Source organism: Apis dorsata, unplaced genomic scaffold (genome assembly GCF_000469605.1).
Source record: "Apis dorsata unplaced genomic scaffold, Apis dorsata 1.3 scaffold_357, whole genome shotgun sequence".
NCBI lineage: Eukaryota > Metazoa > Arthropoda > Insecta > Hymenoptera > Apidae > Apis > Apis dorsata.
The window spans coordinates 366,648-380,498 of NW_006263622.1; the positions used below are offsets into that span (position 1 = coordinate 366,648).

Sequence of the window (13,851 nt, forward strand, 5' to 3'; positions counted from 1 at the left end):
AAATCCACCAAAATTATGCACACAAATATCACGAATCATCACATTCGAGTTCAAATACAAATATATTTTATTTCGAATTATAGTTCGACGAGATAATCTCATGATTTCTGCGCATGCGCGGAAAAATTCGTAAACTTGGAAGGCAAAGGACAGTTCAAACTTGTATGAATTATTCTATGGACGTGGACGCCGCGCACGATACGCAATTAAGCCACTCCGATGAATTGCAAATACAGTCGTTAGCCGACCATTACATTCGAATGCTTTCAAGAGTGGCCGGCGGATAGATGAGGTAGGAGGCAGAAAGGCAAGAGTCGCGAGAAACCGTCCAAGCAGCGTCGCTGTAATCCGAGCCATGAGCGGAATTTCAATCTCCTGGCAAATGGAACATCGTGGTCCCATGGCGTAAAGGTCGCCAACCGCGCGTGCACGCCATCCAGGACGGACGGCCTGATGATGGTCCGGGTCGGTCGTTACCCAGGCTAAGTGGACCGCCGTTACGGTGATCAGGGTAAGTGCTCCATATTCCGCGTGCTGTTTCATCCAATGACCAGATAACACGCGAGACCTGAGAGACGGCGATTTACAACTCGGCATGACCACTTGTCTTCGGCTCTATGTATGTACGTGCAACAGAGGTTAGGTTAAGTTAGGTTATGTATTCTTGGATTTGAAGATTGGATTAAAATGAAAAATAACAATATATTTTTTTTTAAATTTTTTGTTTGTATATTTGCTGCTTTATTATGAATTCTATCGTTTAGTGCAATTGAATTTTTATATATCAACTTTTGTGTTTGTTTTAATATCTAGAATTAACTTTCTGAAGATATTCCATGAATATTCCATGAATATTATAATATATTATAATATAAAATCATTATTCATATTATTTATTTCAAGATACATAAATCAAAAAAATATTTATTGATTCGTTGAATTTAAAATGATTAAAAATAATTAATTTTTTTTTTTTGATGTTTCACAATTTTAAGAGTATTTATCTAAAATTTCTTACTTAGGAATTTGAGATTTCTGTATTATAAGCATTTCTTTCATTCTATTCATAAATAACTTCTTTATTCCCAAACTTTGACCTTGATAAGTCTGTTCCATATCCATCAAATCCCAATCATGTTGTTCCTGTCATGAATGTAAACCGCTTCTACCAATATATGACATATTCTTGACTATTGTTATTGCATCCTACTTGTCCACTTTCCACATATCAAAGAAGAAACAATTTTCCAAGGCTATCTTCTTTTTCATTCTCATCTTCTTATTTTCCTGAATTAGAAAAATTCATTTATGTTTACTTCCTATGATATTATAATTGATAAAAATTATATTATTATATAGTAAAGTATAATCTATTTTATATAATATAATGACCAACCCAGGCTAATCTATAAATAGTTTCAATTAATTATTTATTTCTCATAATGAAAATAATGCTTATTACAATTGATTAATGTGATAATAATTAAAATATAATTGTTGTAAAATTTAGTATTTGAGATTAGGATTTGAAGAGTACATAGCCCAAAGTTTTAGACATAATCTAAATTACTATGTATGATATATCCAATTATATAAAAAATTTTTAAACATTTTATTAATTTCCATTAGCAATCTTTCATAGAATTCTTCAAAATTTAAAAATATTCCATATCTTATATTGGATATAAGATTTTAATAAAAAGAGTTAAGAAACACACGCAATGCTATAGCAATTTCATTATTATATTTCCTTACAAACTCAATTATGATGAATATTGAGATCGTTTTCGTTTTCCAATAGCTCAACACGATTCAGTGGGAAATTTTCGAAACGTTTCCACGCGGAAGAGCGGTCAACAATGAATCGTTCGCATAATTGGTAAGCGCAATAACAGTTTCGCAACATGTTCGTCGATCTTCTAGCTTCGTAAGGAGAGTCAGTAAGTCAGTCAGTCAGTCAGTCAGTCAGTCAGCTGCTCAGCCGTGGGATTGGATCTCGACGTGCTAATGAGCGCCCGCGGTTACGCAACGCTCGTTAGAACCTCTCCTCGAGAATGGTGAATCGTCCTCGGTGAGAGTCCTTGCACGGGTGTGACCGACCCCTTGCGACATTCCACGACGAACGATTTCGCGCTAGATGCAATTGTGCCTACTAAGTTGGTGCCTCATTTGGAGAAATTATCCTCAAGTACAATGATAAAACTGACAATGAACGGTATTCTTTGAAAATTTCTTGTGAAGCAGTGGTTGGCGAAAACGACACGATTCGCAGACACAATTTTTTTAATTTTAAACTTTTGATAGGTTTAGGGGTATTGCTTCTTATTTGATATTTAGTTAATTTGGTAATAATATAGCAAAAATCTAAAAATAAATATATCAATTTTATTGATATATGATATTATAAAGAAGATTTGAGACTTTACTAATATTAAAATTTATGAGCTATAATATGTTATACATATTATTATTTAATTTACATTATTATAATTTAAATTATATTGTAAGATAAATAGAGATTTTAGACAAAAATCTGTTTTTTATAAATAAAAAATGTAAAATAGTATTATCCAAGTTGAATAATTATAATGTTAATAGAATATTTATTTTGCAATCATATTTATAATATAGATTATAAATCAAATCCAAGAATACTTGTACAAAAATTTTAATTCTAACTTGTAAAACCATAAATTTTTTGATGTAATTATGCACTAAAATAATTTTTTGTTCACAAAGCAAATAATCATCTATTAAAATTTTTAAATTTAAAGAGAATATGATGATCATAGGTCTTTGATTTCTAGCTAGATTCAAATACCAATTCTATTTCCAGTATAGAATTGTAATATATGTAGTCCATTTATAAATACATTTCTAACTCGTCTAATCCGATCACGATATCGAAAACGTGATTCTCGATACTTATCGTCTCTCTTCCTCCATTTTCTTCCATGATCTTTGTCGTCTCGAAGGAAGACGATCCTCTTCGTGGAAGTAATCGAGAGCTCCTTATTACATTCTATCCGACACTTGATTATTCTTCCAATGATGGATTAATTAAGTTGCCCGATTCGCCGATGTTTTCCACGCGTCAACAGGTGTCGGACAAGTACAATCGATTTCTCAATCAATCTCGAGTATCCTCGTAACTTTCCACCACGGCCATTTTGTCCGATCGCTCTCTCGTCTCGATTTATCTCAAACATTTGTTATTTTCAGACAAAACAGTCATTATCGAGGTGAATAACGACCACTTTGTAAAACGATGAACAATGCTTTTGTACTGTGACACGTCTCGTATTTACGTACTTACAATACGTTGTTTCACGATTCCTCAATGGTTTTTTTTACAATTTCACGTAGGTAGTAGATATTAACTCTTTATTTTCTGACGATTTGTAATATCTCTTATTTTACTATACTGTCATAAATAGAATGTATTAAGTTAGATAAGTTACGGTTAAGATTTATAAATACTGCTTCTTTCAAGTTTTCTTCTTTCTTTCAAGGTGCTGTACAATGATGCAAGTATAGAAAAATACTATACAATATAAAGAAGATTTATACGTACGTACATTGTAATAGTTTCTTTTTCTCATAGACTCATTCTTGACTCTTTCAGACAAAAACAATATGACTTATTTCAATTCTGTCTGTTGCAAACTATAGTCACTTGTTAATGATACTTATTAATTAGATATATGTATGTTTATATCTCAATCAATATATGGAATATGGAATATTATTTAAATAATTTTCAATTATCTACAATAAAAATTGCTATAAGAGATTTAAAACGAAGTTAAAAATTAATTTTTATCAACATTCCTCATTGGATCCAAACATTTTTTTTTCTTTTTCGCAAGCAATTTCCATCTACCTGTCAAACAACTTATCCAATCAATAACTTGAAACGAAATAAATCCAAAGAGACAAGTGCCGATACAAAACTGACACACATAGATCGTAAAATCTTATCCTCGTCGGCCTGTTACGACTAATCACGATAATTTCGCGAATGAAAAGATCACTTACAGGTTGGAAAATCCTTCGACCCCGTTCTCACGATACTGGTTGGACGGTAGCCAGGAATTCTTAATAATAATCCACGTATTTTCCAAGTTGAACACAAGATCTCAGATACTGGTCGATCTGGTCACTGGCCTTGCTATATTTTTCAAAATTAATTAAAAATATTTTTCCTATTTACGAAAACTGGTTCTGGCAAAACAAGATTTCACGAAGTCGCTAAGAAATAAGACGGCTAGGCGAAATGATTGGCTGTAACGTGAGAGTGACACCTTCATTTTCATCAGAACGCAGATCTGAAGCTGATAATGAAGAAATGAGATGCATTGAAATAAAGTAGGGTAATAAAGATGATAATTTGGAAGATTTTCGCATAGATAGAAGAGAGATTTCTATAATAAAGATTTCGCATATCCTCGAATATGATGCTCTCATTATTATAATCAAAGTTTATTATATAATTCTAAATTCTGATTCTAATAATCTACAATAAATTCTAATATCACTTTCAAATTATACAAAATTATTCAAATTTAGATCAAAGACTATGGAATAAAATTTTTCAAATTTCTTGTAGATTTATAAAGTCTCTCCTCTTATTGAATTTTACAACAACAATGACTGATTTTGAATGCAATTTTCTTAAGATCCTTAAGAAACTGAAGTCAACTGCTTAAAACCAAAAACTTTCTTAAAACATACTGCATATTAATTATAAAATCAAAAGAGAATTAGATGAAATTAATAATTTTTTCTCTTGTCTCCAAAAATAGATGGTTAGCATCATTTTATCTTTGCCAAGTCCTCAGAATCAAGAAGACCAAGAAATATTTTTAAGACTTATTGCATTATCTATTGTAAGGCCAAAGAAGAATTAAATGGAATTAGCCTTTTCGCTTGCCTGTATGCCGAAAAATAGATGGTTAGCCAATATCTCATGTTGGTACAATACTTGGCCAGAAGGCAGCACGTTTCTCTCATTATGCCTCAACCGTCTCGAAATCCTAACTGTACAATGCACTCACCCCGCCCAAGGGGCCAGCATCCTCGACACGCTCCCGTGTAGACGTGGAACGCAGGAACGTGGTCGATTATTTCACGGAGAGAGGGAGCGAGAAGGTCGCAGACACACACCGAGCTAAGGGCCTCTTCTCTCGAATCGGTCATCTTGATTTACGACGTCGGAAGCGGCCGTAGATACTTCACGCACTCGCACATTTATACACACGCACACACTTGCTATGAATCGATCTGTCTACCTACCCTAGCCGTAGGTACAGTTGAAAAAATCGAGGCGGTTCTAAACGTGGCCTTGAGACGCCTCGCTTTTTGATATTTGTATCAGAGGCGAGATTCCGATGTGAGAGTGCGATGAGAGTTGGTATGAGGGAGGGGATTTAATGGGATTTAAGGGTTAATGATGGTCGTGATTGGATGGAAGAGGTTGAAGTGGAGTGGCAGACGGTTATTTATATTTGGATTCTATTTTGAGAAGCATACGTATGTGTAAAAAAGTATGATATATATTATGGTAATGATTGGAAATTAATCGTAATTTTTCATTATGATGTTTACCAGTTATGTCAGTTTAGTTTAGTAAAAGGAATATCTTTCCAATTTTCCAATCATGGTTCAATGATATTTTCCAAAAATATGTATGAAAGAATTAAAGGATTTATTTTTGTTATTTAATCAATTTTTCAAAAAAATTCTTTTCTAAAATCAAGTCAAAATTCACATTATACGAATTTTTAAATGATAGATTAACTAAAGTTAATACAAAGCTAATACTAAAGCTAAAACAGAAGCAATAAAATTAAATGTACTTAGGAATTATAAAATAATAGTTTACTCTAATTATAACTAACAAAAGATAATAAATTCTAAAGTTGATCAATAAAAGTCAATCATCGTCACAATGAAGTCCATAAACTTTATCGAATTTCAACACAAAACTACTAACTTGATTAACCTTTAAACTCAATTCTTGTAAAAGGATCTAACCTAAAAAAGAAAGGGAAAAAAAAAAAAAAATACAGCACAACGATATTACTCAAGATCGGCACGCGGTGAATTTGAACCGGTCGAGGAGAGAAAAGCCAGCTTCCGATCGCCTAATTGAACCTCTATTCCAGCTCGTTGATCGTGATAATGACATTTACATAGGGAGCCTGATATCGGTTTACGGAACTGGTCCGGCCGCGAACACGTTAACGAAACTAATCTCAATTAAGACTGAATCCGATAATGAGGTGGTTTAGTGTTAGCGACCTAACCTCACGTGCACGCACATATATATGTGCACACAGGGGTATAAACCTCGTAGACTTATCTAGTAACTTTCACATTCCACCGAGCGCGAAACGATTTGCCTTGGTGGTTTATTAACAGGCTTTAATTGCGAGTGCAACAACCCGCAACCGTGTTTGGTGCCGATTAATCACATTTGTCAGGACAACGCTTACTTCCTAGTGCATCGCATGCAGGTCGAACAGGGATCGATAGAATATCTTCGATATTCTTGTCGCGATGATACAAAGCCGGTGCCTTCTAACCACTGCTGTTTATCGAAATCACGATTGATCGATAATTAACGGCGATTCTATACTTGTCCTTCCTATTTATCGAAGTATATACTATATGTAATTTCTCTTAGCACAATTTAAAAGCATGTACTATGTTTTCTTGAAAATCGAATAAAATTGGAATCGATTGATCAATTAGATATCGAAATAATTGTTTGCAAAAGATGCGATTTATATAATCGATGTTTATAACTTTAAAATATATTGTCAAAATCGTAATTTCCAATTTTTTAGAATATATAAAACCATTGTTTGAGATATATGGTATATATTTCTACTATTATAGATTTGGGATAGATTTAGGTTAGATCTGGATGGTTTAGGTTAAATCTTAAATTGAATTTTAATCATTTGAAAATATTAATTTAGAGGTTATATAAAAATTTTCTTATCATTTAATGAAATTAAATTACAATTATTTATATATTATATACATATTCATTAGAAAATTATTTTAAGATCTTGTCTCTCTAGAACATAGAACTAGTCTCTCTTTTTTCGCTCACAAGTCTGCTCAGAACAAGAGTTTCTTCTAGCAACGATAAGGCAGTTTTTGTAACAAGTAACTTGTTCTAGTCGGTTTATACAACCTCACTTCTCTACATGTCGTTCTATTTCTTATTCTCTTTAAATTGACCTTGTCGAATTAATTACTCTGTTAATTCGCTAATATTACATATCTCATTTCACGCGTATCCACAGAAATTCACTTATTATCTTTAATATCGCCGAAATATTTATATTGTATTAGACAAAAGTTTCAAGTATAATAATCTAACAAAAAGATCAAAAAATTCGATATGAAATCTTCAATCAAATTTATCAGAAACTTGATTGAAAGTATATTTTTGTTCTAAGATAACATAATGCTAATTATTAAAATATTTTTATCAATATATATTGCTTTATAAGAATTTGTAGTATTTAAATATCATTAATTATATGACTATATCCCAAATGATTCATACATAATTTTTATTATAGTTAAATTGTCTATTTTTAACGTAATAAACATTAATATAACACACAAAAAGATACTTGGATATCTGAATATTGGTATAAGCGAAGAGGTTAAGTTCCTTCGGCAATTTTCATATAAAAACTTCTTACCAGTAATAGCACATATACATACATATACACACATACACTCAAATCAAAAATATCATACAATAATCAAATAAAATCAATCGATATTTTCAATCCTATAAATATAAATTTCTTTCATCGAAACGATCGTATTCACTTTCAAGTCACGTCCGGCCATCTTTCGAACCGATTCATCCGCGCGTGCGCTCCTTGACCACAACATCCAGTATATATACGCACAATATGTATGTATATCCATTGAAACTCGCCTTAACCTAGGCAAAAGCGAATGGCAGTGAAGCAGTCAGACGAGCTTTGAGCCCAGGCTACGCCGGAGGCCGAAATGAAAGAGAAGGTAAACGCAAATACGGTGTAAATCATGCGTGGGCACGTACACGAAATCAATCGAAAACCAGTGATCGAAGATCGTTCCCGAGGCCGGTATCAATAACCCCAATCACCGGATCGTTAAAGATCGCGGTGTCGGTCGGCCCTTAACGATGCAATTAGGCCGCGAGAGGGCGCTCGAATTAGGATTGATAAATGTCAGGAACGCCTCCATACTGCTCGCGTCGTTTCTGCTCTTCGCAATCAGAGGCAAACGAATTTATTCGGTATGTAGATGCAATATACTGACTTTGCTCGCGTCATTAATCCTCTGTCGCGCCGGTAATAAGCCCTTAATCTTCTCAGAGTATCGGCTACCAACTAGTGAAGGATTTCGCGAGTGTATTCGCAAGGTTAAGTTAGGTTAGATTGGTCATCTTGGATTCATACGCATATTCCGCGAATTTGCAAGAAAATTGCGGCTTCTTATGCGGTAGCAAGGTGGTATTTATAAACGGAAAGATACTTTTCGTGTTGCTTGCGATTATTAAAGGTAATTAATGCGGTTAATAAATATTGGCTCGATCGCGTTAAATCATAGCGAAGGCCACCGGATGGGATCGAGGCTTTTGAAGAAGCCGGTCTTGGGTAGATTGTGGAATTTATATGGTTTTTTCCATTTCTTTTTGCATCTTCGAGGTTTTTTCTTTTCGTGATTCTTGAAGATTTTTATGAATATAAAATTTTTCGATCGTGTGAAATTGATCGAGAGTTCAGATAAGATTTATTGGAAGATTGGAAAGAGGTATTTGGATGCTTCCAGTAGAAATTTTGCATACAGTGTGAGATGAAAATATTGATAGAATTATAATTATAATAAATTTGAGAAACAGGAATTTTATATAGTAAGTATAATTCTGTAAGCATAAACAATTCTATGAATTATTGAGCTATGTGTAATACGATAGAAATAATTTAAGAAACATTTAAAAATCATTAATTTACAATTTAATCTGGTCAGTGTGATTAATCTCATGATATCTCAATTATAAAGAATTTATTCTAAATAATTTGAATTTTATTTGTATTAATTTTTTTATTTTGGGGAAATTTCAGAAGAAAAACAGTTGACAAAAAGAAAGAAATAAATTTTAGATTTAAGAACATATAAAAATGGAAGAGAATTAAAATTACGCAGGACTGAAGAAAGAATGTGACTATTTCAAGGAGCCAATATTCAGCAATTCGTAATTTCAATTCGTTTAAATACACCATAAAAAGCTTCGATTTATTTCTGTCGCGCTACGTAACTGCCATGAAAGGAATATTCCTCGGTGAAGGTGAAAGTTCGAGGATCGTCCACGATATACTGTAAATCATTCGAACAGCCCACGGAAATAAAACAACAGGAAAGTTTGTCTTGCACCATCTCTCCTCTACCTTCGAGGTCTGTACTTGATTCGAAATTTATTTATCGACCATGTTCACATATTTTTCTCCGATCTAATAATATTTCAATAACTTTTTTATTTTTTAGTGAATGAATCCAAATAATATTTCTAATAGTATGAATCAAAAATTTGCCTATCTTCTTGAGTTTTTTTATGATCCAATAGTATAAATCCAAAGTGTTCTCATTCTTGAATCTTCTTCAATGATTATAGTTATCCAAGAAAAGCAAAGGTAACTCACTGATAGCTGCAGCTTCGAAATCACAGCACGTAATCATTGGCTGTTAAGTCTATAACCTTGATGTGACCTTCCTTTGAATTGACCCTGACAACCGTGCCGGGCCCAGCAGGGTTCGACCAACGTTCCCCTATTTTCGCATCGTGGAGGCCTGCGATGAGTCGGTCCCATTACAAGACACGATGGAGGGGACAAGCTGGATTTAATGAGCGGTTTCGCCTTTCGGTTGGCGCGATATGCGCGCCGATTCCTTGTAATTGGTATAATTGGCTTTGGCCGATCAGTGACCGGGTTGCTTGTTTCAAGGGTCGTCACTTTCGGCTCCGGTGAATTCAATCGATCCTATCTTTATTGGAACTCCTTTATTCGGTCGGCTTTGATCGGGTCACTTTGTGAGCGAAAGTCGGTTGCGATGATTGGTCAACCACGATCGATGGCCATTAGCTGAATTTTGAACAGAGATATGATAGATTCGATCTTATAGATTAATCTATAAATATAGTCTAATCTATATTTTAACATATTTTCTGAACAAGCAGGTTTGAAAAGAAATTGTCTTAAAAAATATTTTAAAAAAAATTTTAAAATAGTTATTAAAGTTTTTAATTTAATGTATAAATCTTTCAAAAATGGAAATTTCTTTTAAAGAAATTTAATGAAATTTCTTAGTAGCTCTTTAGTAATTTAATCTAATTCTTAAATTATTTTTATACATATATGCAAATTTATATTTTTTTATAATTTTTCTAAAAATTTTTAGGATTTTTTTAGAATAGAAAAATGTGATACAGAATATCTTAGAATTTAAATAAATTATACTTAGCTATATACTTTTATATAATATGAATATATTTATAAAATTTTATACAATTTTCCTTTAATTTGCCACTATTCTTTCTTTTCAAAATAATTTGACTTATTCTATTTGACAAATAAAAAAGTAGTTTATAGTCCAATTAATTTGTAATTTAATCATTTTCTAATATTTATTATCAATTGATTTTTCCAAAAATCCAATTTTTCTTTTCAAACCTAAGATGAAATTCTAAAATTTCCATCTACACAAAAAATAATCCCACAATGCCAAAATATCCATTGTTCAATGTATCAGATATTCTTTTCTTTCGGCCATTTCTTCTCTGATTCAAACACCGGTTCAGTTACACGGTCAAAAGGAGGATAGAAATAAAAGAACAAGGTAACCGATGTTACTTTCATTCGTTGCTTCGAGCCGCGTTCGTGGCCAACTCTTATTTCACAATCGAACTATAAGATCGTGATCTCGGTTGCCTCTCATTCGACTTTCCATTTCGTTCGATACACACCGCGCACATAATACATTACCCTGCCGCTTGTTCGCCGCTTTTAAGGCGCTGATTATGCATGCGTCTGGATATTTATGCGCCGCGAGAACTTCGACCGATTTTTATTTTTGCCACACGTTAATCACACCACGGCTTGAGGACGACCAAACAAAAGATTTATAGGTTTTCGTAAAATGGGGAGTGGCGGTGAGGTAGCGTGGATCCTCTTTTTTTTTTAAACTTTCCGCGCGAATTTTTAAATTCTCCGAAATTTCCAAGATTCTTTCCAAAGATATTATGGATTAAGTCGATTTGTATAAATATTTCGTTTATGAAGAAATTTTTAGTAAAAAATATAATAAATAATGAACGAGAATAAATGGATATATTTTTCGTATTTAATTTATATGTAAATTAATTTAATCTAATCGATATTTTTAAAATGTTCAAAAAGATTTATTCTTATTGGGATGAAAAGGAGAAAATCAGGTGGAACTATAAGTTGAATAATCGATTATATTTGGTAAAACATTTACAAGGTAATAAGATTTTTTTTTTTTGTTCATTTAACGTTACATTTACAGGCAAGGCATCATCAAAGACCGTACCAACTCTACAATAATTGTAATAATTGTATAATGTTTACTTAAGAAAAGTATGTACCATCAAATTATCTTTATCATTACTATCAATATTTAATATTATGGTAGTTCGCTACTCTTATTAATTCTTTCGTCAGGAACAAATACATATTCTTTTTTTTTTTTTTTGTTTATTCTCAATATATTTATATTATTTATAATATATACCTTTTTTTTTCTTTTGCATTAATTTTTATAATCAATATACATCAATTCGCGATTACATTGAACGGTGTTTAAGAACTGCATCCCGTGTAGGCAAAACAAGATTTTGTTTCGGACACATTCCTTGAGGTGTGTGTGCCTCCACGATCGAACGAACAAAGAAAAATATACGTGTTATATTATATTATAGAATATGTACTGTGTATGCATACGAAAAATTAAAAAGGAAGAGAAAAAAAATTCTGGAAATGTTTAAAACGTGTGTTCTTCCTTTCTTCGAAATTACACGCCACCTTCTTTCGTCTTTCCTTTTTCCTTTCGATCGTATGTTTCGGTCGTATCGTTGAGTCGATGCTCTTTTGAAAACGATTCGATCCACGTTATTTTTCTTGCCGTGTAAGTTTTTTCTTACGATTCGTTTTCGAAGAGCGTTTTCGATCGATTTTCGAATAGAATTGCGGAAGATTTGGTCAGTCGCGAAATATATCGAAACAAATTCATTGTGATGTAATTATTTAAGCAGAATTGATTCATACTTGTTTAACATACATTTATATCGATATTAAATATTTTTGCAAGAATTCAATTTGTAATTTCAAAAACTTTTCATCAATTCTAAAATTCTAAAATCGAAATATAAATCGATACCAAGTGTATCAAATAACAACATTTTCCAACTGATTAATACTGCCGTAAGGAATTCGAATTCGATAATAGTGCGACTGAAATCGTAATAACATAATTGTTCTAATATATATCATTCCGCATTACAAGTGTACGACAAATGTATAAATCTCAAATACACAGTTTTAACGTAGTACAACTATCCTGTATGATACGACGATATTAAAGGCCGATCCATATTGACAGACAATTGTCCGCGGATCGTGTCTGCATTTGACTATATATCAGTTGTATTTAATCCACGAATATAATCCGCTGATATTGTTCAACTATTGACAGACGATGTACACAGACTATTCGTAGACAATATCTGTGAGTGTAGATAGGTCTTAAGGATTATTACATTCGTTGAAGTGAAGACGCTCGAATGAAAGGAGGCGTTCCTCGGTGCCGCAAAGCGAAGTCTATTTCATGCTTGCACGTAAAGACAGACAGACAGACAGACAGGCGGACAGAGGTAGAGAAAAAGAGTAGCATGTATATGTGTGTATGTAAAGAGAGAGAGAGAACTATTGCACTATACTGATTCACGATAATCGTTTGATTAACTAGGCTGCGGCAGCGTTTCGTGGAGATTTCACATACGGTTCGATGAATCTCTTGAATTGGTTCAAACGTTGCTGAAGAATAGCTTGGAAACTTGAGAATATTATTTTATCGATAATATTGAAATTTGGAATATTGAATATGGGTTTTAAGGATGTATGGGAGTTTTAAGTTCAAGTATCTATTAAATAGAAATTTTAAATTGAAATTAGTTTGGTATTTGTTAAATTCATGGCAAGTATTTGAAAATAAATGTGATGTAATCATTTTCTAATAATTTTTCTTTGTTAGAATTATTGAAGTACTTGTATTGTTTTCTTTTTTTCAATTTTGAAATTAAATTTATTTTTCTTTACTTAAATTGTCCTTCTTTTATTTTATAATATTGCACTACGCATCTGAAAAAAATTATTATAAAAATCAAATATAATTCAATCAAACTATATACACATCAAAAAAATTTTTGCTGAACGCAAATAAAAAAGACAAAATCATAAGGCAATAAGTTATTTAACACCGAATTCTTTTATTACATAAACACATAAACGATTGAAAATATACAAATCTTTCTAAGACTCTTCCAAGACATACCAAATCACAATTCCTTTCAAAATTTCAATTTTATCAAATTCCTAAAAGCTTTTTAATAAAGTTTTGATACTTCAAGCATTCCACAAAATATATATATATATATATATTTCAACTCACTCAAAGATATTTTTCAAATACCACATCCAAGCTTCTAAATCATCAAAAATCAACTTCTCAAAAAAAAAAAAAAAAAAAAAAAAA

The 13,851-nt window shown here is 32.1% G+C and overlaps 1 long non-coding RNA gene across 1 annotated transcript; it reads right to left on the minus strand.

Moving 5' to 3' along the window:
- Positions 1–2,924: 2,924 nt before the first annotated feature.
- On the minus strand, positions 2,925–7,789 carry LOC102675601. Its single transcript, XR_004150882.1, has 2 exons — positions 7,656–7,789; positions 2,925–3,200 (listed from the first exon to the last, which is right to left on the minus strand). It is a non-coding gene; the product is annotated as an uncharacterized LOC102675601 (long non-coding RNA).
- Positions 7,790–13,851: the final 6,062 nt, after the last annotated feature.